The sequence below is a fragment of the Miniopterus schreibersii genome (assembly GCF_964146895.1).
Source record: "Miniopterus schreibersii genome assembly, chromosome: 1".
NCBI lineage: Eukaryota > Metazoa > Chordata > Mammalia > Chiroptera > Miniopteridae > Miniopterus > Miniopterus schreibersii.
In genome coordinates, this window is record NC_138101.1 from 57,323,484 (window position 1) to 57,347,012 (window position 23,529).

The 23,529-nt window shown below is 37.0% G+C and overlaps 1 protein-coding gene across 12 annotated transcripts in view; it reads left to right on the plus strand.

Annotated features, from left to right (window-relative positions):
- The window catches only part of BMPR1B (bone morphogenetic protein receptor type 1B), a 325,971-nt gene that overhangs the window by 181,536 nt on the left and 120,906 nt on the right, over positions 1-23,529 (plus strand). For 4 of the 12 annotated variants that reach the window (XM_081144322.1, XM_081144323.1, XM_081144321.1 and 1 more), the window contains one exon: positions 16,495-16,588. The exons of 6 other annotated variants lie outside the window; for them this stretch is intronic. The gene's annotated coding sequence lies outside the window, so the exon portion shown is untranslated. Of the gene's footprint in view, positions 1-16,291; positions 16,589-23,529 lie in introns of those variants that run through there. 2 more of the 12 variants (XM_081144312.1, XM_081144324.1) reach the window with 2 other exon arrangements.

The window sequence follows — 23,529 nt, forward strand, 5'->3', positions numbered from 1 at the left end:
CTCTTGGCTAAGCCAAAATTATGATTGTGGGTGGTGCATGTTTTAAGTTATATCAAGTTCTCAGACATGCAGAATTTATGAATGGTAATAGTTTGAACTGGCCAGCTATTGAAACCTTGTGTTTTTGTAAGAAAAGAGGAAAAATGTTTCCTAAAAACGAAGAGAAATTACATCTCTTTCTAAAACCTAGCTCTGTATAAGTACTGACAGGTTGTCCTATTGATTCTTAAAATTAATCTTTTAAAATATCAAGAATCATTTGGTTGAACTTCATGAATATGAACAGTGAAAACTTCATTAAAGGTGATGAATGTGCAGCTGCCAGCATCTCCTTTCTTCTTGGCCACACCGGCTTAGTTTGTCTTCTGTCACTACATAAACGTGTGCTTTGGAACGTTTTTGGCTGTTGCAGATGTTTAGTCTGCATAGGCTGGACCCTGTTCACTGCATCTTATTACCTGGGTTTCCCCTCTGCTTTTAGCAACAATGCTCTCCGGCGAGTGTGCATGGGCGAGCCAGCCAGGCATGAAGCAGCTTGTGAAAGCCAAGAACCCAGAAAACTCCTACCTGTAAAACATGACTGTGTCTTCACAGGGCTGTCAAGGGACTGGCTTCCATTTAGCCCTCTTAACAAGATCAAAGGTGACATAAAGCGAATGGAAAACACCAGAATAAATCATCACAGCTCACTGCAATGACTGTACCTAAGAAAGCGCACCAATTTTTAGACGTCACCCTAGCCTACTGACAATGAAATTTTGGTCATTGCTAGATTGAAGGCAGTACTACTTAGTGAATTATTAATCTTTTAAAATATTTGCAAAGTGTAGTTGTACTAAGTTGCAAAACAGAATTGCTTATTTCTGTCGTAGTCATAATTTGCCTCAACAGTTGACCCTCAGGAAAATTTCTCTGTGATAAAATATGAACTCCAGCAAACAGCCTGGTGAAATTGGCAGTAAGTTTGTTGATTTAATTACCACCTGATTTTTGAAACTACTGTTTTGCAAGTGAAGGAAGTTAAAGTATTTGGGAAATAGTGAACATATAAAAGTAACAAATTACAAAAGAATATGAAACATTGAAAACTGGATCATAAGTAACATGAGGTGACAATTGGAGTGTCAAATTTTTATTAAAATATTTTCAAATTATTTCAATTAACTTCATTTAGCAGCTTAATTCTACAAAAAGTAGTAACAATTAGTTTATTTAGTGTTGTTATTTATTTATGAAAATTAAACCTGTCATTCATTTTCAGTAGGAGTTAAAATATTCTATTGATTAGTTTTCTACCCAAATTCTAAAGCTTGTTTATTTCTAGGAAGCTCAGTAACTTTTTGGTTATCATCAGAATAGTAATTAGGATAAGTATATGTATTCAGCACTGTGTAGGGTCAGATCACCCAATATTTGTTAGTAATTAAAAACAATTTTTAAAAATTGATTTTTAGAGAGAGAGGAAGGGAGGGGGAGAGGGAGAAACACTGGTAGGTGTGAGAGCAAAACTTGGACTGGCTGCCTCCTGCATGCCCCCTACTGGGGAATCGAACCGGTAACCTTTCTGTGCATGGGATGACCCCCAACCAACCGAGCCATGCCCGCCAGGGCTGTTCCTAATTTCAAAACAAACTTTTTAGGTCCTTAAATCTTATTACTTACGTGTAGCTCTTGCACTGCTTTTGTTACTGTGCCTTATAGCATTTGCCCGTGTGCTACTTGGAGGCAGGAGTTGTGCCTTTTTTACTTCTGTATGTTACAAGTGTTTGATATATATCAGATACTTGAAATTGTTTACAGAGTGATTGAATGATTTATGGTCTTATTTTATTTTTCATCTGAGTCTGTAGCCTTTAATCGTCGGATCCCCTTTCTCTTTTATCAGCCTTGTTATTTGGAGCCTAGCAGTACCTCTCACTTCATAATTTCCAGTATTTCTCACTTCTCCTCATTTTACCAACACAAGAGAGAATGGTAGTCCGGGCTCTGAAGGGGTCATGTGTGTTTGCAGAAGCTCCTACCAGAACTATGCTGCTTTAGTGTGTGTCTTACCTTCAACAGTGGAAAGTTAAGTCTTCATTATACATTCATTAATTATGTGTTTGTTTAACACCACAAAAAAAGGTACTGTGAATATGGAAAAATGCATAAAACATAGCTCCTGATTTCAATTCCGGTATTGTCTATTAGAAAAGGGAGGCCAGATATAATACAAGTTGGGAATGCTGTGGGTTTTCTAAAGGTACAGAAAGAATTCAAAGGCTGTTTGAAGGTAGATTATCTTGGCTATAAGAAGGATTTGAGTAGAAGTTGTCATTCATTTTCTACTCACGTGTTGTGAATTCCATGACAAATGGACGGTGCAGAAAATGTGTCGACTTCTTTGAAATACCTTTAAAGAAAAATTGGGGGTAGTGTGATATTGATACATGCAATTTTGATAAAAATACGGTTTAGGGTATGTAAATAAAGGAATATATGTTTATGTTCTATGGAGTGGTTGAATTGTTAAATGAAATTCCTTCAGGTAGTTAGTAAATTTTATATGGTATTAGACGCTGGAAGAGGTGCTATATCAGCAGAACTCTTAGGACTGTAGCACCAAACCATAGTTAAATTAATTTGCAGCTGATTGGTTTGCTTTCCTGGAATGTGACCAGGACTTGATTGCTTTTGCTTTTCTTACTATTTAACTTAGGTTCCTTAGTTTATGAATGATTATTAGTTGTTAAAAAGTAAGAACTTAAATTGACACTAAGAGTTGGAAAATGTAACCTTTTACTACCATTAGCAGACTTCACTCTGCTAAATACACTCCAAGAAAAAGTATTCTAGTGTGTTTATTTGAACAATAGAAATTCTGCTCGTACCTGAAAATGTATATAAGTCTTTTAATCAACGATGATTCTCAGGTTCTAGCAGTCCTGGTAAATCAACCCCGTTTCTCCTCAAAGTTTATTGCCCAGTGAAGTTTTTAGTGTGTTGAGCTTCTCAGAATTATGTGCCACAAAATGATGTGCCATTTACAGCACATGGGATCAAGCACTCATGTGACCCATGCAAGAGAATCCTGTGGTCAATGTGACAAATAAAAGGAACAGTGCAAGCAAAATTCAGATAGCACCTCACATGTTTTGTGTACCCTTTTTTCTCTCAAGAGGCAAAATGTTATTCACAAATGATAAGCAGATGTATTCTAGAATTTACAGGAAGACTCCATAAAGGCAAGGGAATTATACCAAAAAGGGATATAATTGCATTGGGCATTTCCAAACAGCTAATTTTTACCCAAATGATTTCAATTTTTAGAGGGAAGTATTTCAGTAATCCCTTTTGTTCTTGCTGCTCTTAAGGTGAATGTGCTATAGAAACTAGCATATTCCTAAAGTGTATGGCTCCTTTTACCAAATATCCAGAAAGAAATTAGACAGTTTGGTTGTCTGACAGAAATTTGAGATGAACTTTTAATCTTCCAGTGGCTGCTTATGTAATTAGACTAAAATTTAAATTCCTTACCGTGGCTTGAATTAGTGCTTCTCAACCGGGGCTGCAAGTCAGAATTATGCGGAGGGCTTTAAAGACTCCTGGTCTTAGGCTCATGCTCTGGTGATTCTGACTTAATTGGTCTAAGGTACGGCCTGGGCATCTGGGTTTTTAAAAGCGTCAGAGGTGATTCTGATGTGCAGCAGAGTTTAAAAACCTCAGGCCCATGTCCTAGCCTGTTTGGCTCCGTGGTGAGAACATCCACCCCTGGACTGAAGGGTCCCGGCTTTGATTCCACCCAAGCGCACATACCTCGGTTTGATACTCGGCCCTCATACTGGAGGCAACGAATTGATGTGTCTCTCTCACATCGATGTTCCTCTCTCTCCCTCCCTCCCTCTCTCTCTCCCCCCTCCCCTCCCTCTCCCCCCTCCCCTCCCTCTCCCCCTTCTCCCTCTCCCTTCTCCCATCTCTCCCCTCTCCTCTCTCCCCCTCCCCCCTCTCCCCCTCTCCCCTCCCTCCCTCCCTCCTACTCTCTCTGAAAAGCAATGGAAAAAATATCCTCAGGTGAGGATTAAAAAAAATACATAAAAACCTCTGGCCCAAAACACCCACATCATTCAGTCACTGTCTAATTATTTGTGTGCCAACTCTAGCCCACCCCTCGTTTTTTTTTGGTCACTTGAGTACTAAGGATGGTTCTTACCCAAGGATCTTTCTTATTTTTTTAGAATATATTTTTATATTTTTATTGATTTCAGAGAGAGGAAGGGAGAGGGAGATAGAGATAGAAACATCGTTGATGAGAGAGTCATTGATGGGCTGCCTCCTGCACACCCCCTACTGGAGATTGAGCCCGCAACCTGGGCATGTGCCCTAACCGGGAATCAAACCTTGATCTCCTGCATCCTAGGTTGATGCTCAATCTCTGAGCCAAGGACCTTTCCGTTAGCAATTTCTTCTTCCTGGGATGCTCTTCCTACACATCTTCACATGGCTGTCTCCTTTCCATCATTCAGCTTCAGCTCCAAGGGCTCATCTTCAGGCAAGGCTTTTCTTAATTTCCTGTCGAAGCTTTCTTTTCCCAGCATTGTTACATTATTCTGTTTTACTTTTATTATTGCATTTTTTTTTTTTTGCATTTGTAGTGGCCATGTTATCATATTCATTGATTAGTTTTCTTTTGACTCGCCACTAGAATGTAAAGTCCTGGAGGGCATGCCCAGCATGTTCAGTTCGCCATCATATTTCTAGCACTTAAAACTAAGCCTGTCATATAGCAGTTGCTGAATAAATATTTTCCGAGTAAGTGAATAAAAATATTCATAAAAAAAATGACTGTGGGAATGCACCTTATTATATCTACCACCCCCCCCCAAAAAATAACCTTCAAAAAACTTGGGATCCCATTTAAAAAATTAGAATAAATCATAGGGTGATAATATCAATAGACAAGAAGTAAACTGAGACTGTAAGGGCGGTGATATGAAATGTGGACTGGTTACCACCAATTGAGGCTCTCACTCCATGGCCGCATTTCGGGGCTTACCGTCATCTTAAAGTACCACACATCTGAAATCGTCATATACTTTCTGGTTAACTTCTATTTTAAGAAATCAGATGATCACCTCCTCCTCCAAAAAGCCTTCCCTGAACTCAGGAAGAGCTAGGGTTTCTGTGCTTTGCTTGTTTGTATCATGGCCACTCCGTATTGTATTATAATGATCTATTCACCAGGCTTCTGTCCCCTTCGCCAGCCTCCAGCCTCCCTGAGAAGAGGAACTGTGCCTGTAGTGCCAATCCCATAACAGGTATTCAGCAAGCATTTTCTTCAGTGAAAGCATAAAGAAATATGAAATATTCCACAAGAAGCATTATAACTGTTAATTAAAATTATAAACTAGATTTGTCAGGAATATAAGTAAGCTGAAATAGTTTTTAATAGAATAGAGCAATAAATAAGCAACTGGGGTGTGATGTTATGCACACTTAGGAAATTAGGAAAACATTGTTGGTGCCAAGAAGTCTGAGCACTAGCTTCCCACTAATATATGGCTTGTCATCTGAACAAGGTTTTCATCACTCACTTGGGACTTTTTATACATTGTTTAGCCTTTTTGATAAAGTTCTTTGCAATAGCTGCTGTTTGGATGGATGCATTTTCCAGTAACACCTGATATGCATTTTAAAAGTAGCCTTTAATTGGTACTGATTGCTGGTAAACCCAATGATAACTTTCATCAATGTACTTTAAACTTTGATGCTCTGCCCAAAAGAAAATGTAGCAGTCTTTGGGCATATAAATATTTAAAAATTCTCCCCGTCGAGTTGCTTGCTGTTAGTTCCATGGGTCCTCTTGTCATCATTTTAGCACTTTGATACTACTTAGGGCCACTCTTTCAGATTATATCCTGTTTCAAAATCTTGACAGTACTGCTGTGCATAGTTTTACCTGAAACCCGGATTAGTAGGTCGTTCAAAAGGACAATTTCTCAGTTGAAATGAACATATTTTGGTTAATGTTGTTGAATTATTTGTTGCCTCATCTTCTGTCACAGAGGTTATAAAACAGAGAAAGAAGAGTGAACTCAGTACAGAAATGCTGGTCAGGTTTCCCCAAAGAATCCTGAAATATACAGTGTTTACCCCTGCTTTGCTGCTGGCAATCTGGGAACTGGTATGCACTTTTCCCTTCCCTTTTTAGGAGGGATCACTACCAGTGCAAATTGAACAATTTTTCATGTTTTTAACAAGGAAAAAACAAGCAAAGAGAGAAAGCAATCTTGAGCCACAGCATCCAAAGAAATTCCCCCTTTTTAAATTTGAATTTGCATTCCCATGTACTTGGAGCGAGTTTTGTACCAGCCGAAATGTTACTCCATAGAAATAAAGGTTTACAGAAGGTCATTCTATGAAGAGACACAGACGTGTGCAGGAGCTGCTATATTCAGCAATTCAGTGAACAGAAGGTTGGGTGTGGCAGGAGAGTGTAAGGTGGGATTTGTGTTGTGGGCAGAAGGGAAATGAAACCGAAAGGGTAGGCCAGGTTGAGATAGCAGAGAGGCCTGTATTCTGTGCTGAGAAGTTTGAACCCTCTGTTGTTGGCAAGAGGAGGTACTGAAAAAAAATCTTGAGCGTAGTGGCGCTGTGGAAGATACATGGAGGAGAAAGGAGAGTGGTGACAGGCGACTAGATGGCGATTATTTCAGTATTTAAGGTTACATAAGAGCTAAACCTGAATTTTGGTAGGAACAGAGGGGAGGGAAAAGAGAGGAAAAACTCAAGAGATACTTCAAAGATAGACTTCTGAGTATATAGTAACTAATTGGAAAAAGGAGAGAGCAGATGTGGACCATGGACATTTTAACTTGGATGACTAAGTAATGGTATTGCCGTTGCCCAATTAATGGTAACGTGTGTGTGCGTTGCCACTATCAACAAAATATGTATGCTTCAAATTGTAAGACTTCAGTCTGTCCCCTAGAAATCATTATTTTTTTCCACAGGAAAATAATTTCTACTGATGTATGGCCCCTCTGATATTATTGAAAGTATAATAGTGAGGGTCAAGGATTTAATGTGAAAGGACCTGAATTCCGTTTCTGTCTCTCCTTTCAAGCTTTGACAGGCTGGGCTGTTCCCTCACCTGCTTTGAACTTCAGTATCCTGGTATGTAAAATAGGAACACTTTCCCATTGGCTTGTCCTGATGAGCAAGTGAGATAACTAACTTATGAAAGAACACTTCTTAAGAATATAAAGTGCCATGTAAATGTGAGGCCTTAGATTTGTACGTACCATTAAGAGTTGGGCAGTGAGAGGTTTTACCCCATCAACAGGGATCCTTTGACCCTAGGACATGTTTTGGGATTCCTATACTTCTGAAGTATTCTTTCACGTTCTCTACTGGTGTTACTTAAGCATCAAGTTTGAGTAGCAGTTTGTATATGCTTTTTCTAACACCTATTTTGATTCAGTGTTGAAGTTCAATATAAATTCTCTTCAAAATAAAACAGAACAATAATATAAACAAGTTGATTACTAAGTCAAAGTGCTATTTGTTAACATTATTTCATCTCTATTGGATCATGAGAAAAAAGTATAAGGATGTTTTTTATTCTTACCTTTTCTACTTTTACCACCTACCTATCCTCAGCCCACTTCCAGCTCTGGTCTTGGTCACATCAGGCCAAATACCAGAATGAAGCAAATTAGAAGGGGGAGAGGGAAGGCCCAGGCTGACCACTGAGCAACACCGGCCAGGGCTATTCCTCACCTTTACAGCTTAAATCCTCCCCATGAAAACAGATTTATCATAGAGTAGGGAAATAAACATGTTTTTATTTTATTTTGTGAATGATCAGACTTAATGTACATTCCCATTTTCACTGCCTGTTAAATTTAATCATTCACGGGTGTTTTTATGAGCTACTGCCTTATGATTAATGAATAGTGAAAAAAGGCAGCTTAAATGTGGTAGACAAGTGTTTCCCTCCTCCATCCTGTTGTTGGTTTTTGTAGAATCCTTCCTGACTGGGATTTCTCCCTTTGCATCCAAAGCAAAGTATGGGGTAGCTTGTTTTGGGGAATCCCCCAATCTTTCCTGCTCACCTTTCAGCTGACATAAGTCCCTCTGGTGGGGTGATCAGGACCACTTTCCTTCCTTGGAGAAAACACCTACTAATTTCTCCAGATTTCAGTTCTGCTGTCCAACGAAATACAGTGTAATGTCTTCTAGAAACAAATATTCCATTATATTGATGTCACATTACTTATCATGAGTATCTGTATGAATGAAAAGAACCTCAAATGAGTTGTTCTTGGACAAGTAACAAGTATTAAGAGTTCAGCTACATCTTTAGGATGAAGGAAAACTATTGAGAGATTAATGGAATTAAAAATTATCGTCATAAAGATTCTTATTGTGCCATAGACTTAATCAAATTTCCATTTTGAGTGATGGTAGAAAAATTTTTAAATTAGGATTAATTCCTTAATTTTAAGAAATGGTTATTAAAGTTGTATGATGATTCTGAGAATTGTACACTTTTTTAAAAGTAGATAATGCTTGAAATTATATTGCCAATAAATGTTTACTCTGTTAAAAACACACTTTTTGGTATGGTCCTTAGTAGTATATAAATATATGTGTGGCATAAGTGGAAATACTGCTACATAGCTAGGAACTCAGATATTATTATTAAGCAGGAAGAGGCATTAGTATAGTTTTAATACAAATCCATTTAGCAACAACTATCATATAAAAATAACTTGATATTCCTAATGCTTTTCACTCTTTATATTACCTTATTTTATTAAACATAATTGAGCTTTTTGATTGATTCTGGTTATATGTGTTCTATGCATTATGAATTTCAGAACAATTCCTATTTATAAATGATAAAATGTTTTAGCTTGGTGTTAGTTGGTGTGATGTCAAATGAAAATTAAAAAGGACACACATTCTTGGCTCTGGTTTTCTTATTTAGTAATTTTCTTCTTTTCAATTTATATACAACATTGTTCTAGTTGAAAAGAACAAATGACCTATTTATTAACTGTACAGTCAATACTTCTGAAACTAATCATGGATAAGTACAATAAACTGGCAGCAGTAAAGGTTCGTAGACTTGTGTATGATTTTCCTGTGGGTCCCGGGAGCCCAAAGTATTTATTGCTTGAGAACAAAGAGCCTTAGAGTTAAAGGTAAGTGACTCTGTGTGTGATATGACTAGTAGTAGGCCCATGGAGGAAAAAACAAGGAGAAAACAGTCTATAGTTTGCTTCTAACTAAGCACATTGTAGAGTCAATTTTCTCTCTCCTCAGTCATTTACATTGAAAGTCACATATGCCCCTGGGTCTTTTTGAAATATGACGACAGGCTTGGATTGCTAATATTTTCCTTGTACCCATTTGTCCCAGAGGAGTGTCTCATTATTTATAGTGTTGGATAAACCTGTAGTATTCATATCTGATTAAATTTGTCAACAACATTTAAAAGTCATTCACTACTTAATCAATTTTTTGCTTTTTTCACCTGTAACTTCAAGGAAGCATTAAATTAAAACATGAATGTAACTGGATTACAATTCTAGTTTCCTAACATTGATCTGATAGAGTACTTATTACCAAACTAAAAATACTAATGTAGATATTTACCACAATACTAAGTGAAGGATTAGCACATTTTATTGGTAATTATATTTTTTAAAAGTTTCTTTTCCTTTCTATTAAAGCTGCATAAGAATTCAAATGGTTAGTTTAAAAACAAAGAGTATAGTAACAAATCAAGTATTTCTAAATTATGATATTTCATTTGTTTATTCGTTTATTTATTTATCCAGCTAACAAGTGAGTGGCTATATCTATGCCTGGTACAACAAGCTGGGCCCTTGAAAATATGTTTTAAGTTTTATTGGGTCCTAGGATTTTCTGAAATTATATTTAGTGAAAGTGAAGAATAAATAGCCAAAAGGTCTGTAAGTACCTGAATACATGCTTAACATTACTAGTCATTAGGGTAATGCAAATGAAAGCCCAATGAGATTCTACTTTATATTCACCAGTATTGCTGTGATAAAAAAGACAGATAATTACAGGTGTTTGAAGGATGTGGAGAAATTGCTGGTGGGGACGTAAAATGGTGCAGCTACTTTGGAAAACAGTTTCACAATTCTTTAAAATGTTAAACATAAAATTACTATATTACTTAGCAATTTTACTCATAGGCATTTATCCAAGCATAATGAAAACATATGCTCACATTAAAACTTGTACATTAAAGTACATAGCAGCATTATTTATAAGAGTTCAAAAGTGGAAACAACCCAAATGTCCATCAGCTGATGAATGGATTAGTAAAATGTGGTATATCTATACAGTAAAATAACACTCAAAAATAAAAAGAAATGGAGTACTGATCTCCAGAGACACAAGAAGTAATATTAAACCCATTCTATTGATGAGGAAACTAAGGTTATATAATTTATGTAACTTGGGGCCAACGAAAACTCAAGTCAGCTTGATTCTAAAACACTTCACCTCTATACTGTAGTGAGTTGTTGTTTTATTGTTTGTTGTTTTAGGTGGTTAACTTTATCTTTCTCTGTTCTTCATGGCCAAACTTTGAAAGAGAGATTTAACTCCATGTCTCACTTCATTTGCTTACCTCTCACCTCCAATGGAAACAGCTCAGCCACCAATGCTCTCTTTTTTAATACATGCTTTGTTGAAATATAATTCATATACCCTAAAATTCACCCCTTTAAAATGCACATTTAATATGACAGTGCTTTGTGAGTGTTTTATACAATGGGCTGTTTTCAGACGCTCTCCTCCTTGGTCTTTCCACAGCATTCACATTGTTGACCACTCCTTCCTGAGTACTCCGTGCTCATTCATTTTCTCTTTCTCCTACTCACCTGTGTAGTTTTGCAGTCTTTGTGGGGTTCTCTTTCCTGGCCCACCTTTCAAATGTTGGGTTTGGGTTACTTCTCATTATCCATGCTATTGCTGAGAGACCTCATTCTCAGGAACCACCCACGCTAGCATATGGCTCACAGATCTCTAAGTTATTTATACAACCCGTAGTTGTTGTGCATTTATTACGGGCAAGACTCAGTTGAGGCACATGGATTCTGTGCTGTCACTGGACTTGCATTCTGTGGGGAGAGACAGGCAATAACAATCGAAGTGACTACTTTGGTTTCTGTGTTGAGAATGGCTTATATTGGTTTTGAGCCCCAAAACAAGAGGCGGCTACTGAGTTGGTACAATCTTTCTCTCTCCTGTATTGTGGATCAATCTATTTTAATGCTTTTTGAACATACTCACTTGGCTATAGCAGGTACCTCAGGTTCATCACATTAAAGACTAAATCTGTCTCTTCCTAGCTCCCTGTTACAAAGTTGTTCCCTCTTTCTGTATAACCTCTGCCTTGGCAAAGACCCAGCTTCCAGAAGGAGAAGCCACCTCTGACTTTTTAAAGACCTTCCTTTTTAGAGCAGTTTAAGGTTCACAGTAAAATTGAGAGGAAAATAGAGACATTTCCCATAGATTCTCTGCCCCCACACATATATAATCTTTATTAACAGTGTTCTCAGCCAGAGTGGTACATTTGTTAGAACTGATAAGTTCATAGTTTAGGGTTCACTCTTGCTGGTATACATTCTGTGGGTTCAGACACATGTATAATGACAGGTGCCCATTATTATAGTGTCATACGGAGTATTTTTACTGCCCTAAAAATCCTCTGTGTTTTGCCTATTTATCCCTTTCATCCCCACCCACTACAAATATTGATCTGTTACCATCTCCGCAGTTGTGCCTTTTCTAGAATGTCCAATAGCTGGAATTATCTAGTGTGTAGGATTTTCAGATTGGCTTCTTTCACTTACTAATATGCATTTAAGATTCCTCCATATCTCCATGGCTTGATAGCTCATTTCTTCTTAGTGCTGAATAATGTTCCATTGTTTGGATGTACCACAGTTTGTCTACGCGCCTACTGAAGGGGATCTTGGTTGCTCCCAAGTTTTGGCAATTATGAATAAAGCTGTTGTAAATATCTCTGTGTAGGTTTTTGCGTTGATGTAAATTTTCAGCTACTTTGGGTAAATACCAAAGAGCATGATTGCTGGATCACATGGTAAGAATATGTTCAATTTTGTAAGAAACTGCTGAACTATCTTCCAAAGTAGCTGTACCAAAATTTTGTGTTCTCACTAGTAATGAATGAAAGTTCTTGTTTTTCTGCATCCTCACCAGCCTTTGGTATTGTCAGTGTTCCAGATTTTGGCAATTCCAATAGGTGTGTAGCTGTATCCCATTGTTATTTTAACTTGCATTTCCCTGATGGCATGTGATGTGGAGCATCTTTTCATTTACTTATTTGCCATCTTTATATTTTCTTTGGTGAAGTGTCTGTTAAGGTCTTTGGCCCATTTTTTAAATTGGTTAGTTTGTTTTCTTGTTGAGTTTTTGGAGTTCTTTGTAAATTTTGGAGAGCGGTCCTTTATCAGATGTGTCTCTTGCAAATATTTTCTCCCAGTCTGTGGCTTGTCTTCTCATTCTCTTAACATTGTCTTCTGCAGAGTCGAAGTTTTTAATTTTAGTGAAATTCTGTTTATTATTTCTTTTGTGGATTGTGTCTTTGGTGTTATATCTGAAAATTCATTGCCATACCCAAGATCATCTAGGTTTTCTCCTAGGTTACCTAGGAGCTTTATAGTGTTGCATTTTACATTTAGGTTTGCGATCCATTTTGAGTTAATTTTTGTGAGAGGCCTGAGATCTTTGTCTTGATTCATGGTTTTGCACATGGATGGTCCAGTTGTTCAGCACCATTTGTTGAAAAGATTATCTTCACTCCATTATATTGTCTTTGCTCCTTTGTCAAAGATTAGTTGACTATATTTATGTGAGTCTATTTCTGGGCTCTCTGTTCGCTTCCATTCATCTATTTGTCTATTCTTTCTTCAGCACCCCATGTCTTGATTACTGTGGTAAGTCTTATGGTTCAGTAGTGTCAGCCTCCAACTTTGTTCTTCAATATTACATTGGCTATTCTGAGTTTTTTTGGCCTCTTTATATAAACTTTAGTATAGGTCTTTTTATTTCCACAAAATAACTTCCTGGGATTTTGATTGGGATTGCATTGAATCTACAGATAAAGTGTGGAAGAACTGACATTTTCACAATATTGAGTCTTCACACCATTGACTCTTGATGTGTTCCTTTCTCTTCATTCAAACTGAAGATAAAACTCTTTAAGTTCTTCTTAATAGGGCATATCAGTAATTTTAATTTTGTCTACTGATTTCCACCAAATAATTTGTTAATCTCTTCTTTTTGCTACTATTTAATACTCAATGTTAAAATTCTCACAGTTCCTTGAAGAGATGCAGGAAGACTCTTTTCATTCCTTTCTGATTGTGGAGTCCACTTCCTCACCAGGCCTGGGCAACCTCTATCTTATTTAAATGATTAATATAAAGGCAGTATGTGATACTATAGTCCAGTCAGATTTGGGCTGAATTTCAGATCTACTCTTTATTAGTTATATGATTTCAGAAAAGCCACTTAATTAAGCCTCATTTTCTCCATCTTAAAAAAGGCAAAGGTGTACTCATCTGTCAGAGTTGTATTTAGTGTTAGAGAAAATATTTCTTAAGCCCTTGGTAGATGGTCATTGCTCAATGAAGAATACTCCTCTTTTTGGAACACATGCTTCAGAAAGACAATGGGGAGATTTAACTATAGTCTTTAGTTTTCATTTGGGCTCTCTCTTTGTGTGGTACAGTTCTGGGGTTTTGCTAAACGCATAATGTCACATACCTACCTTTACACTCTCACACAGAATAGTTTCACTGCCCTGAAATCTCCATAGAAGGAGAAAGGTGATGAAAAGTTTTATATACCAGGTTAAAAACTTGGGTTTTATACAGTAGGCTAGCAGTCTTCAGCTGTTTTTGTTGAAAAACTATGTAACCACTCACACATTACCAAGTTAACATCTACAGTTTTTCACCTGTGGTAAAATATGTACTTGCAAAGAATTTAATTTCTACCCTATTGGAAATATTGACATTTTAAAATAAAGCTTATATCAACTATTTTAAGAATATTCAATGGAATCTAAATGCACAGCAATTTAATAAAACCATTATCCATTTAAATAATAATGAATAGACTCTTCTGTTAAAAGCTGAAAATTTTACATTACTATTTTATTTTCTTTACCTGTATTTCCATCTCACTTCCTTATAGAATTTTATGCGATATTTTTATAGTTAAAAGTCTTTAACTGTTTACCTATCATACTTCTCTTCAACAAAAATTTAAGGCATTAATTGAAATTTTAAAATTGTTACGTTTTCTATGACCCCAGGGCAATGTACCACAGTAATATTTGGGATAGATGAGAGTGTGCCTTTCTTCTGGAAAGTTGGGGAAATATTGTTTTTGAATAAGGCATCATGTTAGCTAAATTGATATTAATAAAGAGTTTATATAGAAGAGAATTTGAACATTGACTCGGTTAAAACTACCCATTTAGTTGCTAACTGAAAGAAATCAGCCTGAAGAGGCTATATCCTGTGTGATTCCAACTATATGACATTTTGAACAAGGCAAAACTATAGAGACAGTAAAAAGGCCAATGATTCTCGGGGTCATGTGGGGGAGGTTGAGCAAGGGAAGCACATTCTTTAAAAAAAATTTTTTAAGCTATCTTCTGCTTCACATTCTGTGATCCAGGAAGAACTATTTGAAGTTCCGTGTCATGCTTTTCCCTGCCTGTTTGTCTTTTTAATGTCTTATTCTTTCTCTTCTTTACCTCACTGCCTTCCAGTCATTTTTTAAGATGCAAAGTCTCCATTGAAGAATTACCTGCCATACCTTCCCTTCATATTGACTCAGATGCTTGTGTTTCACGTGGTCCCTCACTATCCTATAGTCTCCATCATCATGGGAACACAGTGTTTTTGTAGTTAGCTTTATTTTCATTCTGAAATTGGACTGTAAAATCTCTGGGAGTAGGACCTACATATTATCTTTGTCTTCTCAACACCTGGCTATGTACTTCTCCTGGGTATATGTTAATTTATTGAGCAAATATTAATTATTGAATGAAACAGGGCAAGGTGGATTTCAGTTGTTAGAAAGTTAATTCTTGTGCATAACTTTCTGGGGGTCAATTAAATTGTAAAAGGCTATTTTTGTTTTATGCTAGTTATTTTTTCTGGCTTATGATGAAGTTTCAGTAAGATCTCACATGAAGACAGGATTTTAAACTTAAAAATGAACTTGAGAACCACTCTTGTAATAGAAGGAGCACTAAGACAAGGACTCTAGCTTTGGCTCTGCTGCAAACTTGCCATGTGACCGTGGGCAAGTTAACCAGCCTGGGGTCCATTTTCTCAACTATGAAATGAGTTAGTGACCGGATTATTTCTAAAAGTTCCTTTACAGTTAATTTAATCAAGGGAAGAAATTTCAATAGAGGAAACATATGATTAGTCTTGGCAAAAAGAAAAACTATGGCCTTGATTTATTTTCTAATCATTCCTACTGATGGGTATTGTATGTGATATGCGTGTGTAATGCTGACCTTGTTCATATCACCTACAAACATCATAGCTTAGAGTTTATCCTTAATCTAAAAAAACAAAATAAAATAATTATAATTGTCACGATTGAAAACCTGGTAGTAGTTAATATAATATGCTGATTCATATAATGTAGATTATGTTTTAGCTTTTTTCACCAAATACATAATTTGTTCTTTATTAATATTATACTTTCCAGTGCATTTCTATCATTCTGGAAAAGAACTTATTTATGTTGAATATTTCTTTGTGTTCAATTACTCAGTCACCGCAGCCTTTTTCAACGAGAAGCGATGTTAACAACAGTTGCAAAAATGCTTTTCTATGTCTTTTGCTCATTCATAACGTGTAGAAGTTGCAGCAATTCAGTTTCATAAAGTTTGATTGAATGATATCTAGGTCTGACTTTTGTAAAGGGTCTGAGATTATGTTGAGATACACAAAGGCAGTGTTTCCTTTCTTGTCTTCCACTGCGCCCAGCCCCCCTTCTTTCCACCTGCTTGAGGAAAACTGTATTTCTTCAGACAGACCTCATAATTGCCCTTCTGTGCCTGACTCGGGCCTCAGGAAAGGCCCCTAGCATCTGTAAAGCTGGCAGCAAAATGGTATTTCCAGGCAGGCACAGGGTTGCCGGGGAGCGAGCCAATCCACAGCTTTGTCTGAGCAGCTGAGAACTTTGCCGGAGCATTACCACGGTGTTCAGTAACACAGACCTGTGCCATGAGCAAGCAAAGCCCCGAGCAAGTGTCAGGGTCAATATTTATAGACCACTACGTAGCTTGCCTTGCAAAGGGAGAAAACGAGACGCGCGCACACGGAGGGCAAGGCAAGACAAGACTGCCGTGCAGGGCAGCGTTAATTGCCGATTTTTTTTTTAATTAAAAAAGATCTTTTTAACTATCAGGTTCAAACCTCTGCTGAATCATAACCGTTTGCTGCTGAGCTATGACAAGGGAGGAAACAAAAAGTTAGACGGGCAAGCCTGCGTAAGCGAGGAGGTAAGTGACCAGCCAGCCCAGCCTCGCCTTCGCCCGGAGGCTCCAGCTGCCGGCCGCCGCAGGCCCCGAGCGTGTGAAAGCTGCCGGGGGCTGCCTGCCGTGTGAGGCTGGTCTTGGTGGAGTGTAGGTTTGTGCACTGTTCTTAAGAATGCTGTGTGTGTTTGTAATCCACTGAAATAACAGCGTGGGCGACGGGAACGGCTTTCATGGTGTGTCCTATCAGCAAGTTTCTGTTTCTTCAGTCTGTCAAACTTGGAGCCCTCCTATTGGTAAATTCCTCTTGGCTTTGCTGCCAGAGTTAACACATGAATATTATTAGTACGTTTAGAGCCGTCTGTGGTCTAGAAATGGAATAGGGGGAACTTCAGATGAACATGTGAGGATGTAGGAGACCTTGTCAGAATGTCCAAGCAGCGTGGGGTCTTTTTAAAAGAAAGCGAATGTCCCTCTGGCGTGCAGTGAAGTGAAATATAGTGACTACTGTGGGAACAGAGACGTGAGTGTTGGGAAGTAGGAACCGTCTTCTTAATCCAGGGTGCCAGAGACTCAGCATTCAGGGGAGTTCCTCAGCTTGTCCCACTCACTTGTGAGATCGGTTCCTTACGGAAGGGGATTCTTTACTAAAGACATTAACTTAACATCCGTGGTTTGTGTTTTTCCATTCATCATGTCGCACTTTTACACATTTCTGGTATGTTCACTGTTGTAGTGTGTTCATTTAACATCATTGCTTTGCATTTCCCAGATTAACATGAAAAGCAATGGTGCTTAAGAGGACAGAAAAATTGTTTTGTATGTATTTTCTGATTTAGAAAACCCACGGAATATATAAACGTATGTTTTATTGCTCCTGCACATAGCTTGGAAAGTAACTATGTCCCTTCTCCAGAAGCATGGCATTCACTTCATGAGGCTTATCTGCTGATGTAGTGAAAGCTTCCCTGGTACTATGGGTTTTTTAATTGTGGAAGATAAGCATTAATTAGCATGATATTTGAAAACTTTAGGTTACGTTATACATTGTAGTTGATAATATAATTCCAAAGGATTTGACTGAGTGGTGGGCACACAATGCAATATATAGATCACGTATCATAGAAATGTACACTTGGAGCCCATATAATCTTATTAACCATTGTCACACCAATAAATTTAAATAAAGGATTTTCTGTAGTACACATTTAAGTTAAAAACAAAAATAATATTAAAGTTGCTATAGACCTTAAACTGTGGGCCAAAAGACATACAAAGAAAAGCTAATACTCTGGCACAGGTTTGTGTTAGGGCTAATATTCAGGAATCAGCTCATTCTAAAGTGAGATAAACTGTATTCAGTTTATGTATTTTTAACAGCAGCTGGAACAGGTCTAAATGTACAGCAAATATCTTAAAATGAGGCCAGTGGTTGTAGAGTATCTCTTTTGAAAATCACATATAATTTTTAAAGTAATGCAAAATGTTTTAAAATCAATTTTGTTAATTCAGAAAGGCTTTAAGGCTAATCTAATACCTAAATTTAAACAATATTTTAACATTCATTTAATGCTGGTTTTAGCCTCTGAATCAAGCTTTTCCTTTGTACCTTTTTAACCTCTGCATACCAGCTTATTAATTAGTTTGATTTAGATTCTTGACAACAATATATTTATTCTGAAAACGTAGCCATGATTGATCTAGAATGGGCATTTCTTAATTAAATTTTTCTTTTCTACTGCCTCTGGGAAATATCTCATAATTAAGCTTGTAATTTCATTTCTTAATTCAATATCTTCTATTTATTCACTTTATACATTGCATAAATATATGATATTTCTTTCTTATGCCTTTCTTATTGGTCTTATTTTTATTCCTTCTGGTATGTTGTTTCTGAGGTACTGTGTGGAAATTTTTGGTGGAAAACAGGCCAAATAAAATTACTTCAATAAAAAGAAACTGAAGAAAGTTGTCCCTTGAATCAAGAGAAGAAATATAAAAATGTGACATTGGTTGACAATATCTAAAATGGAATGTATTTTCATTGAAGGCTGGTTGAGCATTTTAACGCTTGAAATGCCTTCTTAATATGTTTTTGGCTTTAATGTTAATCTGATATTTTTTACTTATCATGTTTGTAAATAACATTTTATATCTAGACATATTATAAAAATGAATATGGGACCCTTTGTATCTTGTGTTAACTATTGAAGCAAGATTAGTGAATTTAGCTTGAAATATTAATTAATACCACCCTCCTGATGGACCTCACTGCCCGTAGCCTCATCCTATCATTCCCTCTGCTGTATGACCCTTAGAGGGATCAATCCCCGCTCCCATGACCACGTCACTTTCCTGTTAGAGACCTCCCATCCCTAGCTCGTAGTAAAGGTCCGGGTACGTGGTACAATGAGTCCTTCTGGATCCAGCTGCTACTTTTATTCTGTAGACATCTTTTGCTATTCTTCCTGGGCTGTTTGCTACATCTCTCTTGCCTCCCATGAGAGTATTCCCCTTTTCTCTGCTTTATGCTCCAGCAATATTGAACATCTTGTGTTTCTCAAAACAATCCCTATGGCTTTACTCTTTCCTGGAATATTTTATGTTGCTGCCTGTATCTTGAAAACCCTCTTCCTGGGCTTTGCCTTTCAGCCTAATGAAGGCGTCCCTCCCCTGGGTCCCTGCTGGCCCACTGTCAGCCTCTGGGGTTGGCCTCCTGTCTCACTCTCTGCCACAGCACTTTGAAAGTCTGATGATATGTTTTGTGCTTCTTTTTCAACATGAGACTGTAAGTTACTTGTAGCCAGGTTTTAAAACTTATTTTTTTATGTTCCTCTAAGACCTAATACAGAACAGGCATTCAGAACTTAAAGAAAAACTTTATTGTGTTATCTTAAACCGCCTTTTCTTTTTTTAAAAATTAAATGTTTTTCAATCACCATTTATCCCCTGCCTTCTTTCACCTCCACCCCCTCCTACCCCTCAGTCACCACACTATTGTCCATGTCCATGAGTTCTCTCTCTTTTTTTTTCTTTTTTGCTCAATCCCTGCCCCCTCCCTCACCCCCTCCCTCACCCCCTCTGCTGTCTGCCTGCTCTCTCTCTATGAGTCTGTCTCTCTCTTGCTTGGTAGTTCAGTTTGTTTAAATTCCACATGTGAGTGAAATCATATGGTACTTTTCTTTCTCTGCCTGGCTTATTTCACTTAGCATAATGTTGTCCAGGTCCATCCATGCTGATGCAAAGGGTAACATTTTCTTTTTTTAAGGCTGCGTAGTATTCCATTGTGTAAATGTACCACAGCTCTTTTATTCACTCATCATAGACGCTTGGGCTGCTTCCAAATCTTGGCTATTATAAATAACACTACAGTGAACATAGGGGTACATATATTCTTTCAAATTAGGATTTTGTGTTTCTTCAGATAAATTCCCAGAAGAGGAATCACTGGGTCATAAGGCAGTTCCATTTTTAATTTTTTGAGGAACCTTCATACTGCTTTCCACAGTGGCTGCACCAGTCGGCATTCCCACCAAGAGTGCACAAGGGACCCCTATTCTCCACATCTTCACTAACACTTGTGGGTTTTTTTTGAAACATTTTTTTTTTCTTTTTTTTTCAACATATCTTTATTGATTTCAGAGAGAGGGAAGGAGAGGGAGAGAGAGATAGAAACATCAATGATGAGAGAGTCATTGATCAGCTGCAGCCCGCAACCCGGGCATGTGCCCCGACCGGGAATCGAACCCCGATCGCCTGGATCCTAGGTCGGTGCTCAACCGCTGAGCCACGCCCGGCTGGGCAACACTGGTTTGTTGATTTGTTGATAGTAGCCATTCTGATAGGTGTGAGTTAATATCTCATTGTGATTTTAATTTTCATTTCTCTGATGATTAATGACATTGAGCATCCTTTCATATATCTATTGGTCATCTGTATGTCTTCTTTGAAAAAATGTCTATTCAGGTCTTTTGCCCATTTTTTAATTGGATTGGTTTTTTTTGGTGTTGAGTTTTATAAGTTCTTTATAAATTTTGGATTATATCTCCTAGGGCAAGGGAAACAAAAGAAAAAATAGGACTACATCAAACTAAAGAGTTTTTGCCCAGCAAAGGAAAACATCAACAAAATAAAAAGACAAACCATTGAATGGGAGAATATATTCACCAATGATACATCTGATAAGGGGTTAATATCCAAACCACGTTTTCTTTATAAGACTTCTTATTTTATTATGTTTTTAAACTTTGATTAAATGGATTGCAGGAAAGCTCCTCAAGTAGATGATAAGTGCTTTTGAAACAATAGCAATGATTTAAAAAAATTATTTTGTTTCTCTTTATACCACCAATCACAGAATGTGTGTATATCCATGTAAGCAGATATTTGTTGAAATTATGAAGTTACTTCAATAATAAAATTTTGAAATTATACTGGTTAGCACATACAAATTCACCATATATAGCCCCAAATATTTTTAAATTAATTTGATGCAGTCTGTCAACAAAATCCACCAGTTGCTGCTCCCACATGGACTGCTCTGCTAAGTTAAATGATGCCCCAGCAAACTAAAGACAGTGTTACACCTTCCCAAAGGCCCAGAAAGAATTTCAGGAGAGACTAGGTCCATCCTCATGTATGCTACAGAATTAGAGTGCAATACCTGTCACTGGTAAAGGTATAGAACCTAATTTTATTTGCTTTTGTAGAGATAATAAAGGATTTTGGAGAAATAATTGAAAATCATGCTTTAAAAATTCTCAAACCTTAAAGGGGATATTTCATTTCAGTTAGAAGAATTTGCTCCTCACAATAGAAATGTTGAAAGAAACGGATGTCAGTGTTTAAAAAAGTAGGTGAGAAATAGCAGCTGTTTCACCTGGTCAGGTGTGGCTCAGTGGTGGAGCATGGATTGACCTGTGATCCAGGAGACGGAGGGGCACATGCCTGGGCTGTGGGCCTGATCCTCGGTGGGGGGCATGTAGGAATCAGCTGAGCAGTGACTCTCTCATCACTGATGTTTCTCTCTCTCCCTCTCCCTTCTTCTCTCTGAAATCAATAAAGATATATTTCAAAAAGAAAAAAAAAAAGAAATAGCAGCTGTTTCTTCTAGTTCTGATATTCAATAAAAATGAAATTTATTTTGTCTTTGTGTTGTATTTGCCTACCATACGTAAAATACTTACTTTGAATATAAACTATTTCATAAACCAGAAACAAATGTAAAGCTTCACGCACAATTTAGAGTAATTCACAACTTTTAATTGGATTATTTTTACTTCTTAGTATATGTGACCAGCAGTTTCCACTACTGCTGAAGCCTTATAAACCTCTCCCAGACATTCAATATGACTCCTTTGTTTGTTTAACCTTGAATTGTATCTGTCTTAGGAATGAAAACAAGATTGGTATTTTCATAGGAAAATTTTATAGCCTTTTCATTTGCTTGGAATGGATCATAATTCAATACAGAATTTCTCTTCAAATATTTTTCACCCACCTAAGTATCCTGTAGTTAAATAGGTATGGAGAAGGTGCCTTAACAAAGAGTTAGAAGCATGCATTTTATATAGCTCCCTGTCATATCAAATAATGTAAATTGTAAAACGGGAAAAGCAGGGGTTCCTTTGGACGTGGAAATAGAAATGTACCTATTTCCCAGCAGCCAGTGATAAGAGAAACCCAAAGTTGCCTCAGTATTAAAAGATTATCATAAAAATAAAAAAAGCAAAAACACCACCACCAAGAGGTCAAAGAACTTTGTGGTTAGAATGAGGCATAAAGGATTTTGGCAGAACAAGAAAGTCTTATTTTAATATTGTTAGCAGCTGAGGTTGCCAGAGTTTTTCTGTAACTGCACGACACCGAATTCATAGAACATTAGAGGAGAACAAGTTAATCATGGACGTGGAACCTTAAACCTCTGCTGCTTTAACTTTTATTTCATAGATATGGGCAAACGTGGTATGAACAGGTAATGGAACTTGCCAGATATCAGCTTTTAAAGTGGCTAGTTGAGATTTTGATTAAAAATAAAAAATAATTATATTTTATCACAGTTGCCTTTTCTGTTTGTAATTGCTCTATTTTTCTTCTGCAAATTGCATGTAAAGCTTAATTTGCATTATTTCATAACTCCTGAAAGTTAAAGCTAATAATTACTGCCCCCAGCTGGGATGGAGTACTTTTCCACTCATGGCCATAATATATATCCTTTCTGACTTTCCTGACTTCCTCATTCTCTGGTAGCACAGTCAGATTTATGTCCCATAATTATTCTCCTTTTAAGTAGAACATGGCAGATAATCCTAAAGCAAAATACAGAAAACAAAAAAAAAGGTGATTGTATCTAATGGATTCTAATAGAGAATATATGGTGATGTTTTATTTTATAACTTTGTTTTTAAGATGATTCTTTGTTCTAATTAATGGTTGGAAAACTTTTTCATTACAACAAAAATCAAAGAACCAAATGTGCTTTTCCAAAGTACATTGACTTTCATCTAGGATTCTTAAAAAAATGTAAATAATGAAAGGGGCAGGGAGGGTCAAAACAAGCTTGTTTTGTACGTGCCGGCTTCTAGTAAGATTTGGCTTCATTGTTTCCATTCCCACCACTCCCTCCCATCCAAATTGGGGTTCTTTGGTTCCTTTTATTCTTAGAAATATTAAGGTCCCTGGAAAAAAAATCACGTGTATGCCTAAAGATGAAATAATTTTTGAGCAAATAGCTGAAGGTTGTTTTCAGACTCAGGCTATGATTTCTCTACCTTCTGCTTCCAGCTCCCTCAATTCAAAATCAAAGTGACCATCTCTAGTCACATCCCCAATCAATGAAAAAAGTCTGATTAACCTTAGCGAACATTTTCCAATGGATCGGTACTTTGCACTTCAACTACGTATCACCTATCTTTTGAAACTCTTCCCTGCTAAGAGATTTATAATTTTAAATATTTCCTAATAAGACA